Source organism: Tupaia chinensis, unplaced genomic scaffold (genome assembly GCF_000334495.1).
Source record: "Tupaia chinensis unplaced genomic scaffold, TupChi_1.0 Scaffold000001_1, whole genome shotgun sequence".
NCBI classification, from domain to species: Eukaryota; Metazoa; Chordata; class Mammalia; order Scandentia; family Tupaiidae; genus Tupaia; species Tupaia belangeri.
This window is the reverse complement of record NW_006159427.1, coordinates 3509573-3534431: the sequence shown is the minus strand read 5'-3', so window position 1 is coordinate 3534431 and position 24859 is coordinate 3509573. Positions and strand designations below refer to the sequence as shown.

Sequence of the window (24859 nt, the reverse complement as noted above, 5' to 3'; positions counted from 1 at the left end):
GGGGGTGTGGTGAAAGGGGAACTCTCTTACACCACTGGTGGGAATGTAAACTAGTCCAACCACTGTGGAGAACCATTTGGAGATTAATGAAAAATCTACAAATAGAACTGCCATATGACCCAGCAATCCCATTTCTTAGCATTTACCCAAAGGAGAGAAGAATTTCTCATTGGAAAAGTGCTTGCACATCAATATTTATTGTGGCACTTTTCACGATTGCTATGACATGGAATCAACCCAAATGCTCCCGTATGGCTGAATAGATTGAAAAACTGTGGCACATACACTCTATGGAATACTATTCAGACATTAAGAACACCAAAACCCTGGCTTTTAACAGAAAGTGGAAGAATATGGAAGATTTACTGCTGAGTGAAGCAAGCCAGGCTATGAAGGAGAGACACTGTATGTCCCCACTAAATATATACCGAATGTCCACACTCTATAACTGAAACTGACGGGATAAAGGATGTACAAACACAGGAGATGGATGTGAATGCCAGGTGTGGTGTGTGTGGAGGAGTGGGGCCTGAGGAGGAACATTTGGAGGAGGGATACAAAGACAGTATTGTTGAGACAGGGAGGTAGTGTTATATTTTGATTAACTCGACCGGAAAAAATGTTCATATATTGAAATGATCACCTTGTAAGCTATAAATAATGTGATTGAATGTATTAAAAAATGTAAATAAAAATAAGTAAATAAATGATATAGAATCACCTTAAGTAATCTTCAATAGACAAATGAATAAAGAAAATGTGATACATATACACAATAAAATATTACCAAATCTTTAAAAGGAAGGAAATCTTGTCATTTGCAACATTATTGAACTTGGAGGTTTTTATGCTAAATTAAATAAACCAAAGAAAGATAAATACTGAAATATTAAAAAAAAATGAAATTCATAGAAACAGGGTAAAATGGTAACTGCCAGTCAAATGCTGGGGGTGAGGGATATGAAAAGATGTAAACCAAAAAGTAGAAACTCTCATTTAAAAGGAGAACACATTCTGGGAACCTAATGTAGTGTATGAGTGGTGAGTATGTCAATTAATTTGACTGTGTTAATCACTATACCATATACTTGGAAAATACATATGATCTTTATTTGTCAATTAATTTTCTTCTTAAAAAAGAATAAATTGGGACCAGCAGTTAGCATGATGGCTGTCGCTGGACTCCCATGTAGTCGACCGCGGTTGAGTCCTGGACTCGGTGGTTTAATCTCATGCCTAGTGCATGTGCGTGCACGCCCAAATCTCCAGAGGAGAATGGAGTAGAAGGGATGGTAGCATGGTCATCCTCCCTGGGGGGGTGATTTCTCACTTTCTGTCTCTCTGTCTCTCTCTGTCTTTCTGGCAAGCACACATGCCCTATAGCAAAAACCTCTCCAAAAAAAAAAAAAAAAAAGAGTAAATTGAGCCAGCAGATAGCATAGCAGTTAAGGTGCTGGATCCCACATAGCTGACTACATGAATCAAATCCTGGACCCAGCAGTTTGAAAATCCTACCGGGCACATGCATGTATGCCCAAAACTCCTGAGGGGAGAATGGAAGAGAAGGAATTACAGCCTGGCCATCCCCCTGAGAGGTGATTTGTCATTTTTCCTCTCTCTTTCTCTCTGGTGAGTGTACATGCTTTGTAGCAAAGAAAAGAAAAAGAAAGAAAGAAAGAAAGAAGGAAAGAAAGAAAGAAAGAAAGAAAGAGAGAGAGAGAGAGAGAGAGAGAGAGAGAGAAGAATTCTACTATTGGCCCCTAAACCACCTCCACCTGAAGGTGCTCTCCCTTTTCAGGACACAGAGAGGAGATTTCAAGGTATTAAGTCTTGGAGAAATGGCTTTCATGTGTTTGGATATCAGATGCCTATGTATCTTCATTATTTGCACAGCATTAGGCTCTACGTTGTCTTCAAATATCGAGATAAAAGTTAATCCTCCTCAGGATTTTGAGATAGTGGATCCCGGATATTTAGGTTATCTGTATTTGCAATGGCAACCTCCACTTTCTATGGATGATTTTAAGGATTGTCCAGTAGAATATGAGTTAAAATATCAAAACATTGATAGTGAAAGATGGAAGACCATTATTACTAAGAATCTATATTGCAAAGATGGATTTGATCTTAACAAGGGCATTGAAGCAAGGATACACACAATTTTGCCAGGACAATGCACAAATGGATCAGAAGTTCAAAGTTCATGGACATAAGCTACTTACTGGACATCACTACAAGGAAATATGGAAACTAAAATTCAGGATATGGATTGTGTATATTACAATTGGCAATATTTACTCTGTTCTTGGAAACCTGGCATGGATACAAATTCTGATAACAATTACAACTTGTTTTACTGGTATGAGGACCTGGATTATACATTACAATGTGTTGATTACATCAAGGCTAGTGGAAAAAATATCGGATGCAAGTTTCCCTACTTGGAATCATCGGACTATAAAAATTTCTCTATCTGTGTTAATGGATCATCAGAATCCATGACTATCTGAGCCAGCTATTTCATTTTTCAGCTTCAAAATATAGTTAAACCGTTGCCACCAGGTTATCTTAGTCTTTCTATGAAGAATTCAGATGAAGTTAACCTAAAATAGAGCATACCTACAGGACCCATTCCAGAAAGGTGTTTCATTTATGAAATTGAGTTTACAGAAGATGATACTACCTGGCTGACGACAACAGTGGAAAATGAAATGTATATCACAAGAACCTCAAATGAAAGCCAACAATTATGCTTTTCAGTAAGAAGCAAAGTGAATATTGATTGCTCAGATGAAGGAATTTGGAGTGATTGGAGTGAGAAACAATGCTGGAAAGGTAACATGTGGAAGGAAACTTTGGTATTTTTCTTGATACCATTCGCTTTTGTCTCATTATTTGTTTTGTCAATAACTTGTCTGATTTTTCATAAGCAAAAAGCTTTATTGAAAATGGTTTTTCATACAAGGAAGGAAGTTTTTCCTCAAGAGACAATGTGTTGACCTACAAATTTCCAGTCACATGGCCCAATGTTAAATGAGTCTCATTCAAATGAAATTTTTCTTTAAATGTTGAATATGTCTTTTAAGGATTATTGTTGTATTTAAATACAGCGCTCAAACTCTCAAAAAAAAAAAAAAAGAATTCTACTATTACACACATGTGGGCCTCAGTAAAATCCCCTAAGCCTTTATTGAAGGCAATTTAAATGAGTAGATTTCCTTCCCCTTCTTTCTTTGAAGGAGAAGCATGTATAAGAACTTTGCCTTTGAAATACAGCTTTCATGATGTTAGAGGCTTCATGTTACGTTGGGTGGCTACTACTTGTAAGTCCAGTACAGCAGTTCTCTTCTACCTCCATGTATACACTCCATTTACTATAGTTTTATGTTTTTTTCTTGGCTGCTTTTGGAAGACCATAAATGAGATATAAACACATAAGCTCTAGGAGTTAAAAAGCCAACTTGGAGAAAAAGGAACTAAATCTAGAACCACTGTACTGGGTAAAACAAATCAGGAAGTATATCCTGCACTGCTAGTTCAGCTATTCAGTGGAACTTTTCCCAGTCAAAAGTACCTTCTCACTTTAACAAACTGTTAGTAGTAAATGTGATAGTAAGTGAGCAACAATGATAATAAGGATGACGACAACTAAATTTTTCTAACAGCCATTATTCGAAGTACTTCACATTTAATAACCCTCATGCAAACATTTAATCCTCACAAAAAACAGAATGTACGATTATTTTCCCCACTTCATAAATGAGAAGCCTGAGGTTTAGAGAGGTCAAAAAACTTGCCCAAGGAAATTTGATAAAACTGACATTACACAATGGTGTAATTCAACTTTGCCCCTAGCACTTTCAAAATCCAATTTTATAAAGCTGCCATTTATAACAGCATTTGGATAGTGGCTCCTGAAGCACCCTTTATTAACCTCTTACTGAATATAAAGATACATATAGAACAGGAAACCACAATTCTGCTGTGAACAGGGAATTCAAAGCAGCAATACAAGTCAAAGAAAAAATGTGGAAAATTGCTTATCTTCACAATTGGGAAATGTAAGTTAAAAATGTATTATTTCATTTTTAAAATATAGTTTCTGCCATGAGAATGAGACACAGAAAGAGAGAGGGAGACAGAGAGACACATACACACTCAATAGGATCTCATGCCATAACCCCTCCAGCCCCCAGTCTAGTATCCCCACCTTCCTGGCTAGTTAGACTCATGGGCACAAACAAAAAAAAAAAAACAAAAACAAAAACACAAAAAAAAACAAAACAAAAAAAAACAGGTTGGAGAGGAAACATTGAACCTGCGATCTTCCATGTGGATCTAGGTTCGCTTGGAAAGCTAGTGAGTGCTTTGCCACTGAAACAAAAATGGTTCGAAGAGACAAAGAAGGGCACTATATTGTAGTTAAAGGGTTAATCCATCAAGAAGATATAACACTAATAAATATCTATGCACCTAACACAGGAGCACCCAAATATCTAAAAGGAGAGAGAGATCTTTTTAAAAAAATTGTTTTAATTTCATTTTATTTTATAAATTCAATCACATTGGGACCAGCAGTTAGCATAATGGCTATGTCACTGGACTCCCACATAGTCGACCATGGTTCGAGTCCCGGACCTGGTGACTTAAACTCATGCCAGGCGCATGTGCGTGCATGCCCAAGATCCTGAGAGGAGAATGGAGGAGAAGGGATTGCGGCATGGCCATCCCCTCTGGGGGGTGATTTCTCACTTTCTGTCTCTCTGTCTCTCTATGTCTGTCTGGTGAGCGCACACGCCCTATAGCAAAAGCCTCTTAAAAAAATTCAATCACATTATTTAGCTTACAAAATGCATTTTTTTTCCCAGAGGTTTTTGCTATCAGGCGTGTGTGCTCGCCAGAAAGACAGAGAGAGACAGAGAGGCAGAAAGGGAGAAATCAACCCCAATGGGGATGGCCACACCACAATCCCTTCTCCTCCATTCTCCTCTCAAAATCTTGGGCACACATGCACATGCGCCCGGTGTGAGTTTAAGCCACCAGTTCTGGGATTCAAACCATGGTCGACTACATGGGAGGCCAGCAACATAGCCATTACACCAACTGCTGTTTCCCAAAGTGCATATTTAAACATGTGAACATTTCTCCCTAGTCCAGTTGATTAAACTATAAATTATCTTCAATACATAATACCACATCTTTGTTCCATTAATGCTTCTAAATGTCCTTCCTTAGACTCTACTCTTTCACACACACTATATCTGGTATTCACATCTATTTACTGTGTTTCTATATCCTTTAGTCAATCAGTTTTTTAAATTTTTAATCCATGAGACTGAAAAGGTTTCAAGACCAATTTCGCTCACTTGTTAGAATGCTAGGAAATGGACACTTTTATACTGATACAAATACAAACTGATAAAGCCTCTGGAGAGGCAACTTTGAAATATTCGTCAAAATTTTAAGTGTACCCTTGATTGTATCAACAACTCTACTTCTAGGGAGTTTATCCCAAAGTACAATTTATATGTTTACACAAAAATATATGCACAAGAATGTTTACCAATGCACCTGGTGAAAAAGCTGAAACTGTCGGAATATCAGTCAAGAGCAGAGAATATAAATATGGTTCATATATGATGGGACATTATGTAGCTATTCAAAAAAATGAGAAAGACACAGGTATAGGTAGGAAAAAAGTTCCAAAGATTTTTGAGAAATAGTTTTTTAAAATCTTTATTAGTGGAAGGTATAAGAGTATACACACATCTCCACAACCCTTGCAGGTAGATATTCGCTGGTAAGATTAGAAGTGGGAGAAACAGAAGAACTTTTACATATTGTTTTATATTTTTCTTCATGTGCTTTTACAAAAACAATGCATTTATTATCTGTGCAGAAATTGACTAAAAATCTAATGCCAGCAAAGAAAGGGAAGAAAGAAGACAGAGAAAGAAATGAATGAAAGGAGACAGATACTTTCAGTTTAGGTCAAAAGCAACAAAACACTATCAAAGTAGAATCTATTTATAGGAGACTTAACAACCAGCTTTAGGAGGAAAGGCACTCAAAAGTTGTCTCTAGGGCTTGGCATGTGGTAAGAACTTAATAAATATTTATGGGAAAGGGAAGAAAGATAATTGGAGGTAGGAAGAAAAGGAAAATTTTCAAAATCCAGAAAGAAGGGAATTAACAAAGATTATGTAAAAGAAAAACCAAAAAGAATCACAATGTCAATGTCTGTCAAAGTGAAATTTAAGATGAGAAAGCATGAAAAAGCAAAGAAAAGAGGGTATTTACTACCAAAGTAATCATGTTCTGTGAAGCTACAATCAAAACCCTGGAGCGGGACTAGCAGATGGCGTAATGGTTACATTGCTGGACTCCCACGTAATTAATCATGTTTCAAGTCTGGTTTAAAACTCATACCAAGCATGTGTGCGTGCATACCCAAAGTCCAGAGAGTAGAATGGAGAAGAGATTGCGGCATGGACATCCCCTCTGGGGGGTGATTTCTTGCTTTCTATTTCTCTGTCTCTCTGATGAGTACATGCACCCTATAGCAAAAATCTCTCTTTAAAAAAAAAAAATAAAATCCTGGAGAGAGGGAGCAGGCCCTGCCCAATACAGCTTCTTTTGGTAGAAGGTGCCCCTGGTCATAGCGTTCATGCTTCAGCTCTCCAAATGGAGTTGTTCCACATCTTGGACCCTGTTCCTCACCTCCTTTCCTCCCTCCCTCCTGGGTAACATTAGTTTGCTTCCCAGGCTTTAGTCTCATTGAATTATTACATGAAAGCTGTTTTTTTGAGTGCCTATTGGGTAAAAGACAAGGTGATAGGCATGAGAATTTCAGGGAAAACTTTTATATTTTTGATTATTTATTTCTTTTCACTCATTCTCAGTTTTCTCAGCACTATTTCATGTAGTAAGTCACATTTTACTGATATTTTATGAAAACATACAGTATGTCAGAAAATCACACTCTACAACTGGATGTATTAATTTTTAAAAATTTAGTTGAAAGGCCTGCAGATGGATAGTGGTTATGTCGCTGGATTCCCACATGGCCATCTGCAGTTTGAGTCCTGGCCCCAGTGGCTAGAAACTCACGCCAGGGGACCAGCAGTTAGCGTAATGGCTATGTCACTGGACTCCCATGTAGTCGACTGCAGTTCAAGTCTCAGACCTGGTGGCTTAAACTCATGCTGGGCACGTGTGAGTACGTGCCTAAGATCCTGAGAGGAGAATGGAGGAGAAGGGATTGTGGCATGACCATACTCCCTGGAGGGGTGATTTCTTGCTCTCTGTCTCCGTCTCTGTCTTTTTGGAGAGCACATGAGCCCTATAGCAAAAAAAAAAAAAAAAAAACTCTCTAAGAAACTCATGCCGGATGCATGTGTATGCATGCCCAACATCCTAGGAAGAGAATTGAGAAGGGAGGGATTGTGGTGTGGCCATCCTCCCGGAGATGATTTTTCACTTTCCCTTTCACCTGTATCTCTCTCTCTCTCTCTCTCTCTCTCTCTCTCTCTCTTCAGCAAATGCACAGGCCCTATGGCAAAAACCCCTAAAAAAATTTAGCCATGAAAAAACCTTATGTATATCTATGATGTACAACATGTTGTTTTGATATATGCATACATTGATTAGTTACATTGAGCTCATTAGTTTATGTGCTACCTCACATACTTATTTGTGTGTGTTTATTAAGAACCTTTAAAATTTACTCTTGGGTTTAGACAGTAGTACAGCAGTAAAACACAATACTTTGCAAGGCAATATCACCTGGGGAGGTTCCCAGTTCAAGTCAAGAGAGCTCCCTGGGTACACAGAGCACACATGTGTTCATGATGCAGGACTGGCTGGGTTGAAGGCTGGGGGGGATTGTGGTGCAGTGAACCTGTTAGAGGTACTGTCTGTCTGTCTGTCTCTTTTTCTCTCTGCTTGCTCATAGAGGATATCAATCAATCAATCAATCAACCAATCAATCAATCAACCTACTCTCTCAGCAATTTACATGTGTATGATACATTGTTATTAACTATAGCCACCATGTTGTAAAATAGATCTCCTGATGTCCTTTGACCAACATGTGCCCAATACCCCATCTTCCACTTCCAATCCCTGGTAAGCACTGTTTTCTTTCCTAGGAAGACTTTTCTGAAATACCCAAATTGGACAAGGTTTCCTGTGCTTTATGCTCATTGTACACACAGCACTTCCTTGAATGGTACACTTGCCACAGCTGAATTTAATGTTGAAAGCAGCGTTTGTAAGGATTACCTTCCCTCACAGAAAGACCATCTACCATAAACAAACTGCCAAGCCTTGCTAACCAGTGAAGCATGCATTCTTCACAAAGGCAGGAACAAGACAGGACCCCTGATGTCAACACTGGGACTTTACATCATTCTAGAATTCCTATAAAATAAAATAATATAAGAAAAAATAAATGGACTGCCCTGCTACCTTTCCTTCCAGGTAATAGTTCTCCCCTTCCTCAAGATGGAGGGAATGAACCTATTCCCCTGTCTCCCCTCATGCGGCTGCTCTACTTCTGGAGCTGAGTCTGCTCTACATACTCTCCTTAATAATTCACTTTCACTCTTAAAAAAAGAAAAAAGAAAAAAGAAAAGAAATAAAAGCCTTAAAGAGTAGAGACAATTTTATCATGACCTGGCAGGAAGTCATCCAAAGAAAATACGCAGAATCATACACAAGATTTCTATTTTTTTTTTAAGAGGTGTTTTTTTTTTGTTTTTTTTTTTGCTATAGGGGCGCGTGACTTGCCAGACAGAGAGGGGGAGAGATAGAAAGCAAGAAATCACCGCCCAGGGGGGATGGCCATGCCGCAATCCCTTCTCCTTCTCCTCCATTTTCCTCTCGGGATCTTGGGCATGCAGGCACACCCACTCGGCGAGAGTTTAAGCCACCAAGTCCGGGACACGAACCACGGTCGACTATGTGGGAGTCCAGCGACATAGCCATTACGCTAACTGCTGGTCCCAAGATTTCTTTATAAGAATGCTTTATGCACAGCATTATTCATGCTGGGGAAAGTTAGAAACAATCTGCATCTGAAAAAGGTGACAAATGTTAAGTGAGTTATTATACACTACATGGTATAGTAATATGATTTCATAAAATTCAAGATTTGGAGATGCATTTAATTACTAAAAAGTACATGATTATAGTTTACATAAATGAAATTTTTTTTTTTTTGGAGAGGTTTTTGCTATAGGGCACGTGCGCTTACCCGAAAGACAGAGACAGAGAGATAGAAAGTGAGAAATCACCCCACAGGGGGGATGGCTACACTGCAATCCCTTCTCCTCCAGTCTCCTCCCGGGATCTTGGGCATGCACACAAACGCGCCTGGCATGAGTTTTAAACCTTTGGGTCCGGGACGCGAACCATGGTCGACTACATGGGAGTCCAGCGACATAGCCATTACGCTAACTGCTGGTCCCCTAAATGAAATTTTTGAGAGAGAGGTTTTTGCTATAGGGTATGTGCACTCACCAGAGACAGAGAGACAAAAAGTGAGAAATCTCCCACCAAGAGGCATGGCCACACCACAATCCTTTCTCCTTCATTCTCCTCTCAGGATTTTGGGAACACACACACACATGCCCAGCATGATTTTCAAGCCACTGGGTGCAAGACCCAAACTGCGGTCAGCTACTGGGGAGACGAGTGCCTTAACCACTATACCAACTGCTGGCTCCCATACATAAATATTTTATATCAAAATGCTAAATTTTGAAATTACTTAAAAATGTCAGTGTTTTCTAAATTTTTTAAAGTATGTTTGAATTACTTTTACAAAATAGAATAGTTTAAAACTTGAATCTCACTGAACAATCAACAGATTAAAGCTACAAAGAGATATCTTCTAAAATCGTTAAAATAATGAGGTTAATACTACCAAAAGTAGGAGAGGATTTAGAACAAGTAGAATTTCATTCATTAGCAATGAGAATATAAAAATGGGAATTGTTTTTTCAGGTTTAATGGTTCATTTCTTAGTGGAGCCAGGGTGGGTAAACACTCCCAACAGGTTGCCAAAATTCACCCTAAACCCTAGTTAGTCAAGATCTCAAATGAATGCATATAAAGTGAAGCCTTGGGATATGAACCCTGGGACTGTTTCATGTGGCTTTAGCATCAAGAAACATAGCATTACAGCCATCATTGCTGACTATGAAATGGGAATTTAAAATGGTAAAACCACTTTGGAAAATGGTTTGTAAGTTTATGATCAAGTGTGACACTCATCTGCCCCATGATGAAGATACATTATTCCTAGGTATTTTCCTAAAAGAAAAAAAATTTTCAACACGAAAATATTTTTACAACAATGCTATAGTAACTTTATTTAAAATAGATCAAAAGGAAAACAATCCAAATATCCAACTAATAGAAAAAAGAATGTGGCAGTAGTTCCAGGCATCAGGCGGACTGAGGCTACAGGCCTGACCCCTCTGAACCTTCTCGCATCCCCACTGTTCCTCCTCCATGGACCCCAGGTTGGTTGTCTGGGACTTTAAGGCTAACTCCCACCACACCCCACCCGCAAACCGGATGGAGCCAGCCAGTAGTTCAGGACACCAGGCAGACTGAGGCTGCAGGCCCAACCAACCTGGTCCTCTCACTCATCCTCTGGCCCTTTCCCACTAGCCTTTGGACTCTCTGTATTTTGGTGATTTGAATAGCGTGCGCCATGTGATTTCCTTGTTTCGTTTTGTGTTTCTTTGCTCTTGACCTGTTGCTTATTAGGTCAGTTGGAGGCTCACCACTCCTTAGAAACAGGGAGGACTTTGGGCCATCCAGGACTAGTGGCAACAGTTAATGGTAATTGTGAGCAACAGGTAGGCCAACCATAAGAGAAATTATCAATTTTCTAATCCTGTACAACCTTTAACACTCAGAGATACCTTAAATAAGTTAGGAAGCAACATATAGATTACCTGACGACTAGGAACAATTGCAGAGGCTCAAGAAATATGAGCAACCAACAAAAAGGCCTCTCCCTCAAGGGAAATCATCAAGCCTACATCACCCAACAGTCAGTACAATGGACGTCATGGACATGTCTGATAAGGAATTCATAATATTTGTAATGACCAAACTAACTGAGATGGAAAAGAGACAAAGATCTCTAGGAGATGAGGAAATCCTTTAATGACTTGAAAGAAGAAATGGATACCTTAAACAAGAACCAGATGGAATTTCTAGGATTGAAGAATGTGATACAGGAAATCAAAGCCTCCCTTGAAAGTATTAAAAGTAGGTTAGACCAGGCAGATCGAATCTCTAACACAGAAGACAAAACATCCGACCTAGAAAAAAGTATCAAGAAGATTGAGAAAACAACCATGAAAAATGAGGATAATATATGAGGAATACTAGATACCATCAAGCGCCCCAACATCTGGACAATTGGTATTCCAGAAGAGGAAGAAAATAATAAGGGCCTAGATAATTTATTCCATGAAATCCTGGAAGAAAACTTTCCAAATCTAGAAAGGCATTCAAATATCCAGACCCAAGAAATACATAGGACCCCGAGTAGAATCAACCCAAGAAGATCCTCTCCAAGGCACATCAACAAAATTTGAAGGAATTTACCAACACCAGACCAGCTCTTCAAGAGGTTTTGAAGGGAGTACTATACCAGGAAAACTAAAAAATCAGAGACAGTTATACGAGAACAAAAAACAACTAAGAAAATGGCTCACTTAATGATAGGATCAGGTATGGAAATATCGATAATTACATTGAATGTCAATGGATTAAATTCCCCAGTTAAGAGACATAGACTAGCTGAATGGATAAGAAAACAGAAACCCTCTATCTGTTGCCTACAAGAAACTCACTTTATGGATAAAGATATACATAGACTAAAAGTCAAGGGCTGGAAAAAGATATTCCATGCAAATGGAAATCAGAAAAAGGCTGGAGTAGCGATATTGATCTCAGACAAAATAGATTTTAAAACAAAGACTGTAAGAAGAGACAAAGAAGGGCATTATATAATAGTAGATGGGGTAATCCAGCAAGAAGATATAACCCTTATAAATATCTACGCACCCAACTCAGGTGCGCCTAAATATGTGAAGGAAAGACTGCTGGAGCTAAAAGGAGACATAGGGAAAAATACTATAATTGTTGGAGATCTCAACACCCCGTTATCTCCTATAGACAGATCTTCTAGACAGAAAATAAATAGAGAGATACAGGACTTAAATGATACTATAAATGGAATGGGCTTGACAGATATCTATAGAACTTTCCACCCTACATCCACAACATATACATTTTTCTCACCCCGACATGGAACCTTTTCAAAGATAGATCATATATTAGGACACAAATCAAGCCTTTACAGATTCAAAGGCATAGAAACTGTACCCAGCATCTTCTCTGACCATGATGGAATTAAACTCAAGATTAATTTCAAGAAACAACCCCGAAAACACACGAACACATGGAAACTGAACAACCTACTTCTGAATGACTTCTTCACTACTGAAGAAATTAAGGCTGAAATAAACAAATTTATGGAAACAAATGATAATGAGGACACAAGTGTCCAGAACCTATGGGACACAGCAAAAGCAGTCATAAGAGGGAAATTCATAGCAATTAGTGCACATAAGAAAAGGATGGAAAGATGGCAAGTAGATAACTTATCATCATGCCTCAGAGAACTGGAAAAACAACAACAAACGAACCCCCAAAATGCCAGGCGAAAAGAAATAATAAAGGTTCGAGCAGAAATAAATGAAATAGAAAATAAACGAACCATACAGAAAATAAATGAAAGCAAAAGCTGGTTCTTTGAAAAGATCAACAAGATTGATACTCCATTGGCTAGACTGATCAAGAAGAAGAAAGAAAGAAACCAGATTAATCAAATATGTGATGAAACAGGCAATATTACCACGGACATAGCAGAAATACATAATATCATTAGAGGATACTATGAGCGACTTTACGCCAACAAACAAGATAACCTGGAGGAGATGGACAAATTCCTGGATGCATATAAACTACCAAGATTGGATCAGGAAGACATAGAGAATCTGAATAGACCTATAACAAGCCAGGAGATTGAATCAGTAATTAATAATCTCCCAACAAAGAAAAGCCCAGGCCCAGATGGCTTCACTTGTGAATTCTACAAAACTTTCAAGGAAGAATTAACCCCTATCTTACTAAAATTATTTCTAAAGATTCAAAAGGAAGGAAACCTTCCAAATTCATTTTATGAAGCCTCCATCATCCTCATCCCCAAAACAGATAAGGATATGACAAAAAAGGAAAACTACAGACCAATATCATTGATGAATATAGATGCGAAAATTCTCAACAAGATACTCGCAAATCGTATCCAACAACATATAACAAAGATCATTCATCACGACCAGGTAGGCTTTATACCAGGGATGCAAGGGTGGTTCAATATACGCAAGACCATAAATGTAATACACCACATTAACAGAAAGAAAGATAAAAACCATATGATCATCTCAATTGATGCGGAGAAAGCGTTTGATAAAATACAACATCCTTTTATGATTAAGACTCTCAGTAAGATTGGTATAGAAGGGTCATTTCTGAACACAATAAAAGCAATCTATGAAAAACCTACAGCTAATATTATACTGAATGGGGAAAAGCTGAAAGCTTTTCCTCTGAAAACAGGTACTAGGCAAGGCTGCCCACTTTCTCCACTGCTCTTTAATATAGTACTGGAAGTCTTAGCTATTGCAATCAGAGAAGAGAACAGTATTAAAGGCATTCGAATAGGCAAAGAAGAGTTGAAAATATCTTTATTTGCAGATGACATGATGGTATACTTAGAAGACCCAAAGGTATCCATGAAAAAACTGCTTGAAGTAATAAGTGAATACAGTAAGGTGGCAGGATACAAAATCAATATCCAAAAATCTATAGCATTTCTATTTATGAACAACAAGTTGAATGAAGCAGAGCTGAAGAAAGGAATCCCTTTCACCGTAGCCACAAGATGTATAAGATATCTAGGGATAAACCTAACTAAGAAAGTCAAAGACCTTTATAAAGAAAACTACGAGAATCTTAAAAAAGACATTGAAAGTGACATAAAAAAGTGGAAGGACATCCCATGCTCCTGGATTGGTAGAATTAACATAATCAAAATGGCAATTCTACCCAAATTAATCTACATGTTTAATGCAATTCCAATCAAAATACCAGAGATATTCTTCAGAGATCTAGAAAAGACAATTATAGAATTTGTCTGGAACCATAAAAGACCTCGTATTGCAAAAGCAATCCTGCGTAAGAAGAATGGAGTAGGAGGCATATCACTCCCTGATCCCAAGATATACTATAAAGCTGTGGTCATCAAAACAGCATGGTATTGGCATAAAAACAGACATGTGGACCAATGGAAGAGAATAGAGACCCCAGAAATAACTCCCAAAGCTTATAGCCAACTGATCTTTGACAAAGGATATCAGTCAATCCATTGGGAAAAGGAAAACCTCTTTAGTAAATGGTGCTGGAAAAACTGGGTATCCACCTGCAGAAAGATGAAACTGAACCCCCATCTTTCACCATTAACAACAGTCAACTCAAAATGGATCAAAGATCTGAACCTAAGACCTCAGACAATAAAACTACTTGTGGAAAATGCTGGGGAAACTCTGGGAGACATTGGAGTAGGCAAAGACTTCTTAAATAAGACTCCCAAAGCACAGGCAATAATCCCTAAAATAGACAAGTGGGACTATATTAGACTAAGAAGTTTCTGCACAGCAAAGGACACAGTAACAAGTGTGAACCGACAACCCTCAGAATGGGAAAATATTTTTGTTAAATATGCCTCAGACAAGGGACTGATAACGAGAATACATAGGGAACTCAAGTGCCTTATGCGAAAAAAAATGATTAACCCGATTAAAAGATGGGAAAGTGAGCTGAACAAAAGTCTCTCTAAGGAAGACATACGAACAGCCAAAAAGCATATGAGGAAATGCTCAACATCCCTCATCATAAGGGAGATGCAGATAAAAACCACAATGAGATACCACCTAACCCCTGTCAGAATGGCAAAGATTAAGAATATAAAAAGTGATAAGTGTTGGCGGGGATGTGGTGAAAAGGGAACCCTCCTACACTGTTGGTGGGAATGTAAACTAGTTCAACCACTGTGGAGAACAATATGGAGGTTCCTCAAAGATCTACAAATAGAACTACCATTTGATCCAGCAATCCCACTTCTGGGTATTTACCCAAAAGACAGGAGAACGCTCAGTCAGAAAAGTGCTTGCACATCAATGTTTATTGCAGCATTATTCACAATTGCCAAGACATGGAACCAACCTAAATGTCCACAAACTGATGAATGGATTGGAAAAGTGTGGTATATATACTCTATGAAATACTACTCGGCCATAAAAAATAACAAGACCCTGGCATTTGATACAAAGTGGTCAGATATGGAGGATCTATTGCTGAGTGAAGTAAGCCAGGCTATGAAAGAAAGATATTGTATGTGTCCACTCAGTATATACCAACTATCCGCACTCTATGGTAGAGAGCAAAAAATGGAGGACATAAAAGCAGTGAAGGTACTTAACGAGAATAGGACAGTGTGGAATGGGGGAGGTAAAGAAAAGAGGATAGAGAAAGATAGCAAGAGAACAATAGAGAGGCAGGACGTTAATGAGAAACAGATATGGTTTATTACCTGATGATGATGACATGTGCAGTATTCTCAACTGGATTGGTCTGAGAAGTATTTCATGATGGGTAAAGTCTTTTTACAAGCGAAACGAGAAATAGTGATTGACTGTTTTAACAAGTAATTAGAATAATAATAGTAATTTTTTGTAAAAACATAGAAAAGATATTGAATGATGAAGCGGGGAGATTAAAGTCTGTGTATTGACTGACATCCATGGCATTCCCTTTTGAAAAAGCATTGTAATACACTGTAAAGTTATATGTAATCCAATATAATATAAAGAAGATTATGATGATAAGAAAAATAAAAATAAAAAAGAATGTGCAAATTATATGATATTCATACAATGAAATACTATTAGCAATAAAGGGGGGAAGTACTTACATGTACAACCTAGATAGGTCTCTAAAACTATATATTAAAGAAATCAGACACAAAATGGAATATACAGCATTATTCCCTTAGTATGAAGCTCTAGAACAGACAAAACTAATTGTTAGTTAACAGAAATCTAGACAGTGGTCTTCTCTGGTTAGTGGAGGTCATCTCTGGTTATAGGGATTGACTTGAAGAAGCAAGCAGGAATTTTCTGGGGCTAACAGAAATTTCTACATCTATACAGAAGTGTGCACAAGGGTGTATGCATTTATCAAACTCACTGCATTGTACATTAATATATTTTGAGACCAACAGGTGGTGTAGTGGTTAAGGTACTGGACTTCCACAAGGCCGGCCATGGTTTCAGTCCCAGATCCAGTGGCTTGAAACTCACACCAGGTGTGTGTGCACATATGTGCCCAAAATCCCAGAAAGAGAATAAAGGAGAGGGATTGCGGCATGGTCATTGCCCTGATGGAGAGGGGGGTGATTTTGCACTTTCCCTCTCACTTTCTCTCCCTGCCTCTCTAGGAGTGCATGTGCCCTAAGGCAAAAACTTTAAAAAAAATAATATATTTTACTGCATATAAATTATATTTCTATAAAATAAATAACAAGAAAGGATTTAAAACCTTTCACAAAAGTAGTTAAAGAGAAAAGTCAATAGACCTCTTATTACCCTTTAAATATCATAAAGTTGGACCACCAATTTACATTTGAAAGACTTATCAAGCAAGTAAACCTATCTTACATAATTTTCTGGTATCTTTTGCATTTTGACTTTCAATTTGCATATACATTTAAGTCTACACTTAAGTCAAAGACATTTCTATACTTCTTGTTTACTTATATCTATTTGATTACTTTGAAAGAAGGAAGAAAGCACTTGTTACAAAAAAAGGAGCAAAAAGTTAACAAAAAGGGAGGCTGGCAGGTAGCATGGTGGTTAAGAGTGTTGGACTCTCACGTGGCCGACCACAGTCCAGGTCCCAGACCTGGCAGCTTGCTTGCTCACTTTCCCTTCTCTCTCACTCTGTCCCTCTCTGGTCAAATATAAATAAATGAATGAATGAATGAAGTTAAATAAAGTAATTCTTAAAAAAGAAAAAGAGTCCACATTAAGGGTGCTGGACTCCCACATGGCTGACTGAGGTTCAAGTCCTAGACCTGGTGGCTTGCTTTCTCACTTTCCCTCTCTTTCACTCATTCTATCCCTCTCTGGTCAAATTAAAATTAATTAATTAATTAATTAATTAAAATAAAAGAATCCTTTGGGACCAGCAGGTGGTGTGGTGGTTAAGGCACTGGATGCTCCCGCATAGTTGACCACAGTTCAAGTTCTGGAGCTGGGGGCTTGCTTTCTCACCTTCTCTCTCTCTCCCTCTCTGTCTCTTCCTGGTCAAATTAAAATAATAATAATAATAATAATAATAATAATAAAAAAAAAAGAGTCCAGAGTTCTCTAGCTACACTCCATGAAAGACTAAGAGAGCCACACAAAGGGTGGTGACTAAATGTGTAAGCTTTGCACTCTTTATGACCTTGGTTTGCTCTGGCTCCACCACTTATGAATCTGTGTCTTTGGTCAAACTTCATTACATTAATATCTGCTACTTTAATTTAAAAACAATTGAAAATTTAATTTAGGTCAGTTGTGACACAGCAGAAAACACTCCCCAATGCTCAGGCCATATGGAAAGGTTCTGGGTTCTCATTCTGAGGTATCCCTGTGCATGCCTCGTATGCATGCACATGACCATAATAACAGCTGGCAGAGTCTGAGGGTGGGACTGTGTAATGAAGACCTTGGTGGAGGCACCTATCTTTCTTTCAGTCTCACTCTTTTGCTCTCTCTTTTTGTCTTCCTCTCTCATGGAAGAAACTAACAATTTTTTTAAAAAATTCAATTTAAATTCATTTCTTTAAGAATAGCCATATGGGGGCAGCAGGTGGTATGGTGGTAAGGCACTAGATTCCCACATGGTCAACCATTGTTCAAGTCCTAGATGTGGTGGTTTGCTTTCTCACTTTCCTATTCTCACTCTCTCTCTCTGTCTCTCTTTGGTCAAATGAAAAAATAAAAATAAATAAAATTAAATAAATCTATTTTTTTTCTTTTTTTGGAGACACTTTTGCAATAGGGCATGTGCGCTCACCAGAAAAACAGAGAGAGACAGAGAGACAGAAAGTGAGAAATCACCCCCCAGGGGGGATGGCCACACCACAATCCCTTCTCCTCCATTCTCCTCTCGAGATCCTGGGCACACACGCACATGCGCCCAGTGTGAGTTTAAGCCACCAGGTCGGGACTCGAACCATGGTCAACTATGTGGGAGTCCAGTGACATAGGCATTAAACCAACTGCTGGTCCCAAAATCTTTACAAAGAATGTGCTATATACAGCATATAGAATTTTATATTCCATGATTATATAAAATATATTATCTATGCTCATTTCTCACCATACATAAAAAAAATTTTTTTTTTTTTGGAGAGATTTTCACTATAGGGCGTGTGTGCTCACCAGACAGAGAGAGACATAGAGACAGAAAGTGAGAAATCACCCCCCAGGGGGGATGGTCACGCTTCAATCCCTTCTCTTACATTCTCCTCTCGGGATCTTGGGCACTCACACACACGCGCCCGTCATGAGTTTTAAGCCACCGGGTCCGGGTCACAAACCGCGGTTGACTACGTGGGAGTCCAGCGACAAAGTCATTATGCTAACTGCTGATTCCCCATAAAAAATTCTTTATGAAATCATGTCTGTAAATCTATTGTTAAATTTGAATTCTGTTTTCCTTAGGCATAAACAATTCTGTCATTCACTAAACCTTTTAGTTCAATTGTGTTATAAATTTTTGCTAATACATGTCACTTATGTTTAAATTCAAAATATCATTTTTGGTAATAATCATTTATTCAATTTTATTCATTATTATTATTTTTTAATTTGACCAGAGAGGGAAAGCAAGCCACCAGGTTCAGGACTTGAACCATGGTAGACTATGTGAAGGTCCAGTGCCTTACCCAGCAAGCCACTTGCTGACCCCAAAATAACATTTTTTATGACCTTTCAGTTTGTAAGTTAGTTATTCTTTTTTCCTGGCCTCAAATAAGGCCTTTTTTTCCAGAAGGGCACCATAAAAACAAGGAAGCAAAAACTCCATTTACCATGATTAAAACTGACAGAAGATCAGGACCAGCAGATGGAGTAATGGTAATATCGCTGGACTCCCATGTAGTTGACTGTGGTTCAAGTCCTGGAAACCTGTGGCTTAAAACTCATGCCAGGCGTGTGTGTGTGTGTGTGTGTGTGTGTGTGTGTACCCAAAATACCGAGAGGAGAATGGAGGAGAAAGGACTGAGATGTGGCCATCCCCCCTGGGGGATGATTTCTCTCTCTCTCTCTCTCTCTCTCTCTCTCTCCCCCCCCTCCCTCCCTCCCTCCTTTCCTCCCTCCCTCTCTGTTTCTCCAGCAAGATCATACAACCTACAGCAAAAAGCTCTCAAAAAAATAAATAAATAAATAAAATAAAATAAAATAAAATAAAAACTAACAGAAGATTTTTACTGGACTAATTTCCTTATCTGCTGATTTAAAATATCACTACAGGTCCATAGCATACTGCAGTCCTATATGGAAGTCGCATGATCAACTGAGGTTTGTATTCCAGGTAAGCCTAAAAAACATACTGGGTACTCAGGTTCCTGAAGAGCTGGAAGGTTGAGGATAGAGACCCCTGGCATGACAAAACCCTGTCAAGGTTGCTTCTCTCTCTCTCTCTCATGCATGCATATATGCTATCATGAAAAAAAAAATCCAAAAAACACAGAAAAAAAATGTCACTACAAATACACAAAGGTTGCTGATTTGTATTATGACTGATACAGAAAAAAGTTACTATTTGTTGATGAACACTCAGATCAATTCATATCAGAATCTATTCATATTACCTAGCTGCTTACAACTTGTTCTGGTAGACAAATTTTATTAGTAACTCAATAAAACAAGTAAGTAGACTAGAACTTGATTCGAGCAAGTCAACCATGAAATAATTAAACAGAATGTTCCTGGTTTAGTTAACTGAAATGACCATAATCACACTTTTAGTCATTAACATGAATGGCCCATATGCCAGATAAAATGCGAGAAGTTCTGAAACAGATACGTATAGAAAGCCATGGACAAAGTATGCTCTCAAGAGAATAAAATAAAGATAGTCATTAAAACAGAATGGATTCATTAATGCTAAGTCAGCTCAAAAACCTATCTAAACTATCTTCAAACTCTCCTATCTTCCAATCACTGCATTTGGAAGCAAGAACTCTCCCACCATATGCCTGTGGTCTGAAAGCACTTATCAGGAAGGCTGTTCTCAAAGACTTGCAAATTTGACAAAGATTTTGTGACTTTCTTACTCATAAAAGAGCTATAAATAGAACTGAGTACTTATTTTAAGGGATTACAACACTAGTTCTGATACCAGCACAATAAAATAATGCAAGTGGACATAAAAATAATTTATTTTCTCTTTCTTAATCTTAAATAACAAATTCCTCAGGTGATTCGAGTTTTGGATAACACTCTGAGCAACAGTCTTCTTAGTTAAACCTTTCCTTGGTGACACTAATTGGATTCTTTCTCTATTCACATGATTTTCCTGAGGAATCTCTTTCATTCTCAAAGTATCGGTTACCACCCCATCATGATAACTCAGATCTGTTTTTAGTTTTGACCTCTATTCATGAATGAATGAATGAACATCAGTAATCCAAAACCAAACTCACCTCTTTCCATTCAAACCTGTTCCTTCTAAATCTCCTCTCCTTGTTAATGGCTTCACAATGCATGCAGAGAATCAAACTGGAAACCAGAGGGTCACAAGTCTCTTCTCTATTTCTCTTGTCACCACTTCTACTTCCTAATGGTCTTTAGAAACCATTCCCTTTATTTTCACCTCCAATGTTGCTACCTTGAATCATGTTTTTCATTATTTCTCTTGGAAACTATTTTAACAGATCTCTGGTCTCTATTCTTCCAGTCTCACGCACACTAGGATACCTTCCACATTCAGCCAGAATGATTTCTCTAAAATACAAATTTAACCATGTCACTTCCCTTCTAAATTTCTGTGATGATTTGCTGTACGCAAATCAAAACTATTTAGCTCTGTGCTTTGTGTTCTAGCCCCTATTAGTCATTCCACCTTCATCTCAAACACTCTGTGAACTACAGGCTGTGCTCCTTCCAGCTCTGAGCATTTTTCGAATATGGTTTAATTAATCCCAATGCTTTTTCAAATGTTGTTCTACATCTAGAAAACTCTGATGCACCTCAATACAGTTCAGATGTCACCTTTTCTGGGAAGACATTCCTGATGTTTTTCTTTAGACAAAAGTGTTACTTCCTCTGTATCTCCATTCTTTTTTTTTTTTTTTTTTATTAGAGTTTTTTCTTGTAGCTTTTGCCAGCCAGCCAGCCGGAGACAGGCAGACAGAAAGCGAGAAATCACACCCCAGGGGGGATGGCCACGCTGCAATCCCTTCTCCTCCATTCTCCTCTCGGGATCTTGGGCACACACGCACATGCGCACGGTGTGAGTTCTAAGCCACTGGGGTGCAGGATGCAAACCACGGTTGACTACATGGGAATCCAGTGACATAGCCATTATGCTAACTGCTGGTCCCTGTATCTCCATTCTTATCTACTTTCTCATTCATTATTCATGTTTTTATGTTCCCTTTTTTACTAGTTACCTGGAGCTTAGAGAAAACACCTCGCCAAAGGCATAGAATGTACTCCTATTACATCTAAGAAGGCTTTGTACTCTATCTCCATTTTGAACTTAAGCATGAGCTATGGTGTAGATATAGTTTTGCCCCAGATAGTTAATGCCAAGGTGTCAAATAACTATATAAAGAATGTGAATGGATTCAAACCTGTACCTATTTAATGATACAGACAAACTGAGTCTCTTCCTTCAGAAGCTCAATGATCTGGAGTCTTTCGGTAGTGAACCAGAGGCATATATTGCATGATATATATTTTCTAATTCTAAATCAAGGTTATGCTGCTGTGAAATTGTGAAATATTTCCAGACAGAGTTCTGGGCAGGAAAGAAAGAATGAAGTTTGGGAATTAGAACCAAGTAGTAAAATTATTCCTTGCTGGTGGTTTTTCCCCCTATTTTTTCATTTAACACACACTCCACCTCTTTTTTTTTTTCTATGATTATTTAATTTAATTTAATTTACTAATTTTACCATTGCCACAACTTGCATGGATAGTGGAGGAGTTAGTAAATGCCAGGGATGCAACTTCCAGTGCCCAGGATGACTCTCCACAACAGCCACCTAGTCTGGAATGTGAATGGTGCAGAGGTTCAGAAACCCTGAGCCTACAGCAAAACTATCCAGAATCGCAGTAAGATGTATAGAGAAAGAAATCTGACCAGGACTGAGGGCTTAGGGAAGGCTTTATTGAAAGTGATAAAAAAATTGAAATCTGAAAAATATGAAGGAAAAAAAAAATGAGCTGATTAGGTATGGGTGGTGATAGAGAAAGAGAAGTGACAGCATTCCAAATCCAGGGATCAGTTGGCATTCTATCCCTGGAGCACAAGTCTCTTCAAGTGAAAGAAGGACATGACTGGAATACAAAAAGGGAGGAGAGAGAGGTCAGCACTAAAGCTGTAGAGAGAGTTAATGCCATTCATATTGGTTCTTAAGTACAGTTTAGGATTCTGGCCTCTACGTTATAGCAGTGGAAGGTCACCAAAAGGTTTTAAAGAGGAGGGACTAGCACTGATATGGTAAAAAGCTAAATTTATTAAAGATTTCTCTGGCTGTAGGAGAGAAAAGATTTTGAAGCAACAGATGAATGCAGAAGACACTATAAAAATCAAAAGAATAGACAGTATCTTGAACAAGGATGGTGGTGGTGGGAACAAAGAAAAAGACTTGAGTTGAAAGTGAAAAATTAAGAGGACTCTGGTAGTGAACTGACTATGGAGACTGAGGGAGCAACATGTTAGCAATGCTGCTGTGGTTCTAACCAATCTCATACACGGTGATGGCTTCACTGAGACAGAAGAAGAAAAGAAGAGGGTTTGGCAGGAAAAGACCCAGAAGTTGCTTTTAGAAATGTCATATTGATATACAATATAAGCAGAGCTGCCAGTTAGGCAGTTGAGAGCTGGTTCTGGAGAGCAGAGGAAATGACTGAGATTGCCCAGGAGAAGATAACAGGAGAAGATAACAGGAGATAACAGGAGAAAGGAGTGTCAGGTTCAACTGAACTCCAGCTGCTTCTATTATTTGTAAGTGATTCTCACCTGCTGCCTGTTTTTGTTACATCTGTCTTAAGTAGTCTTATCTTTTGGCTTATTTTCCATACTTACTCTCACTGGTGAGCCACTACTTCTGCACTGTTGGTTCATTCGTTATTGTGTCTAACTGCTCGGTACCTTTAAGGCAAGTGTCATTCTGTTTTTACTTATTATTGTCAACAGTGGGAAAAACCAAAACAATAACAAAAACACCTAAAACTCCATTCTTGTTTGGGCAGCTTTTATCGCCTCTCTGTCACTTCATGCAATTTAATCAAGGGTTTCCTCCATGTATGATTTCTTTCATATTCAGCTTTCACAGTTGTGCCCTCTATACTCATAGATGTTTTTGAATAAAATTCCCTTTTACCTATTTTGTGGTCTTGGATGAACTGTTCAGAAATTTAATTTCACTGAGTGAATCCTGAACAGTTCACACTGCCCTTCTCTCTCCATGCCTCAGTGTCTATGAAGTTCACTGCTCTCAAAGAGTACACACGCCCTTTGTTTTATTTTAAGCATATTTGGAAAGTCAAAAAGATAAACAATATCTAAAAGCTTTAAGTTGTATGTAACTGTGGCAAGCAAAAATTTAATAAAGTAAATCTCATTTTTGCTGCCCCAGATGAGAACTGAATTTAGGTTTTACCTCCAGTTTTATAAAAGAGAATTTTAAGGTTAAAAGTCAGTGGTTCCCAGTATTGGAAGCATACCACACACTCAGAACAAACCAAAAAATTATACATGCATGGAGACCCATAAGAAGGAGTCTGTTCATCTTACTTTTACTATTTTTTTTTTTCTCTGAGAGATTTTAGCTACAAGGGCACGTACACTAGCTGGAGAGACAATGAAACAGAAAGCAAAAAATTACCATCAGGGGATGGCTACACTGCAATCCCTTCTCCTCCATTCCCCTCTCAGGATTTTGAGCATGCATACACACACACACGCATGTGCACGCACACACACATGTGAGTTTTAAGCTGCCAAATCCGAGATTCGAACTGTGGTTGATTATGTGGGAGTCCAGCAACATAACCATTATGCCATCTGCTGGTCCCCATCCTAATTTTAAAAGGTTTCCCAGGAGTTTCTGAAAGTAATTGCTAATGAATGTGAGTGACACCACCCAACCCAAGCATATCAGACTTTATTATAAACAGCAGTCCCTTACTAGCAGTGAGTGTTTCATAATACAGTGTCCAAATAGGCCAGCCAGAACCTAGTAGTCAGAAAAGTGAAGCTCTTGGAATGAAATCCAAAGAAATAGGGCAAACTCCAAGTTAAGAGAGTCAAAAGCAGTAAAACCGGTTACCCTGGTGTGGCCAACACCTGATATTCTAGTCACCAGCTGAAATAGGTATAGAAACACCTGTCAGGGAAGCATAGTGCATAGCCAAGGAAGAGC

The 24859-nt window shown here is 38.3% G+C and overlaps 1 protein-coding gene and 1 pseudogene across 1 annotated transcript in view; one reads left to right on the top strand and one right to left on the bottom strand.

The window, feature by feature from the left end:
• Positions 1-24859, bottom strand: part of GPR158 (G protein-coupled receptor 158) — a 483854-nt gene that overhangs the window by 154256 nt on the left and 304739 nt on the right. The gene's annotated exons all lie outside the window — the stretch shown is intronic.
• Positions 1805-3034, top strand: LOC102476779 (interleukin-13 receptor subunit alpha-2 pseudogene; annotated as a pseudogene).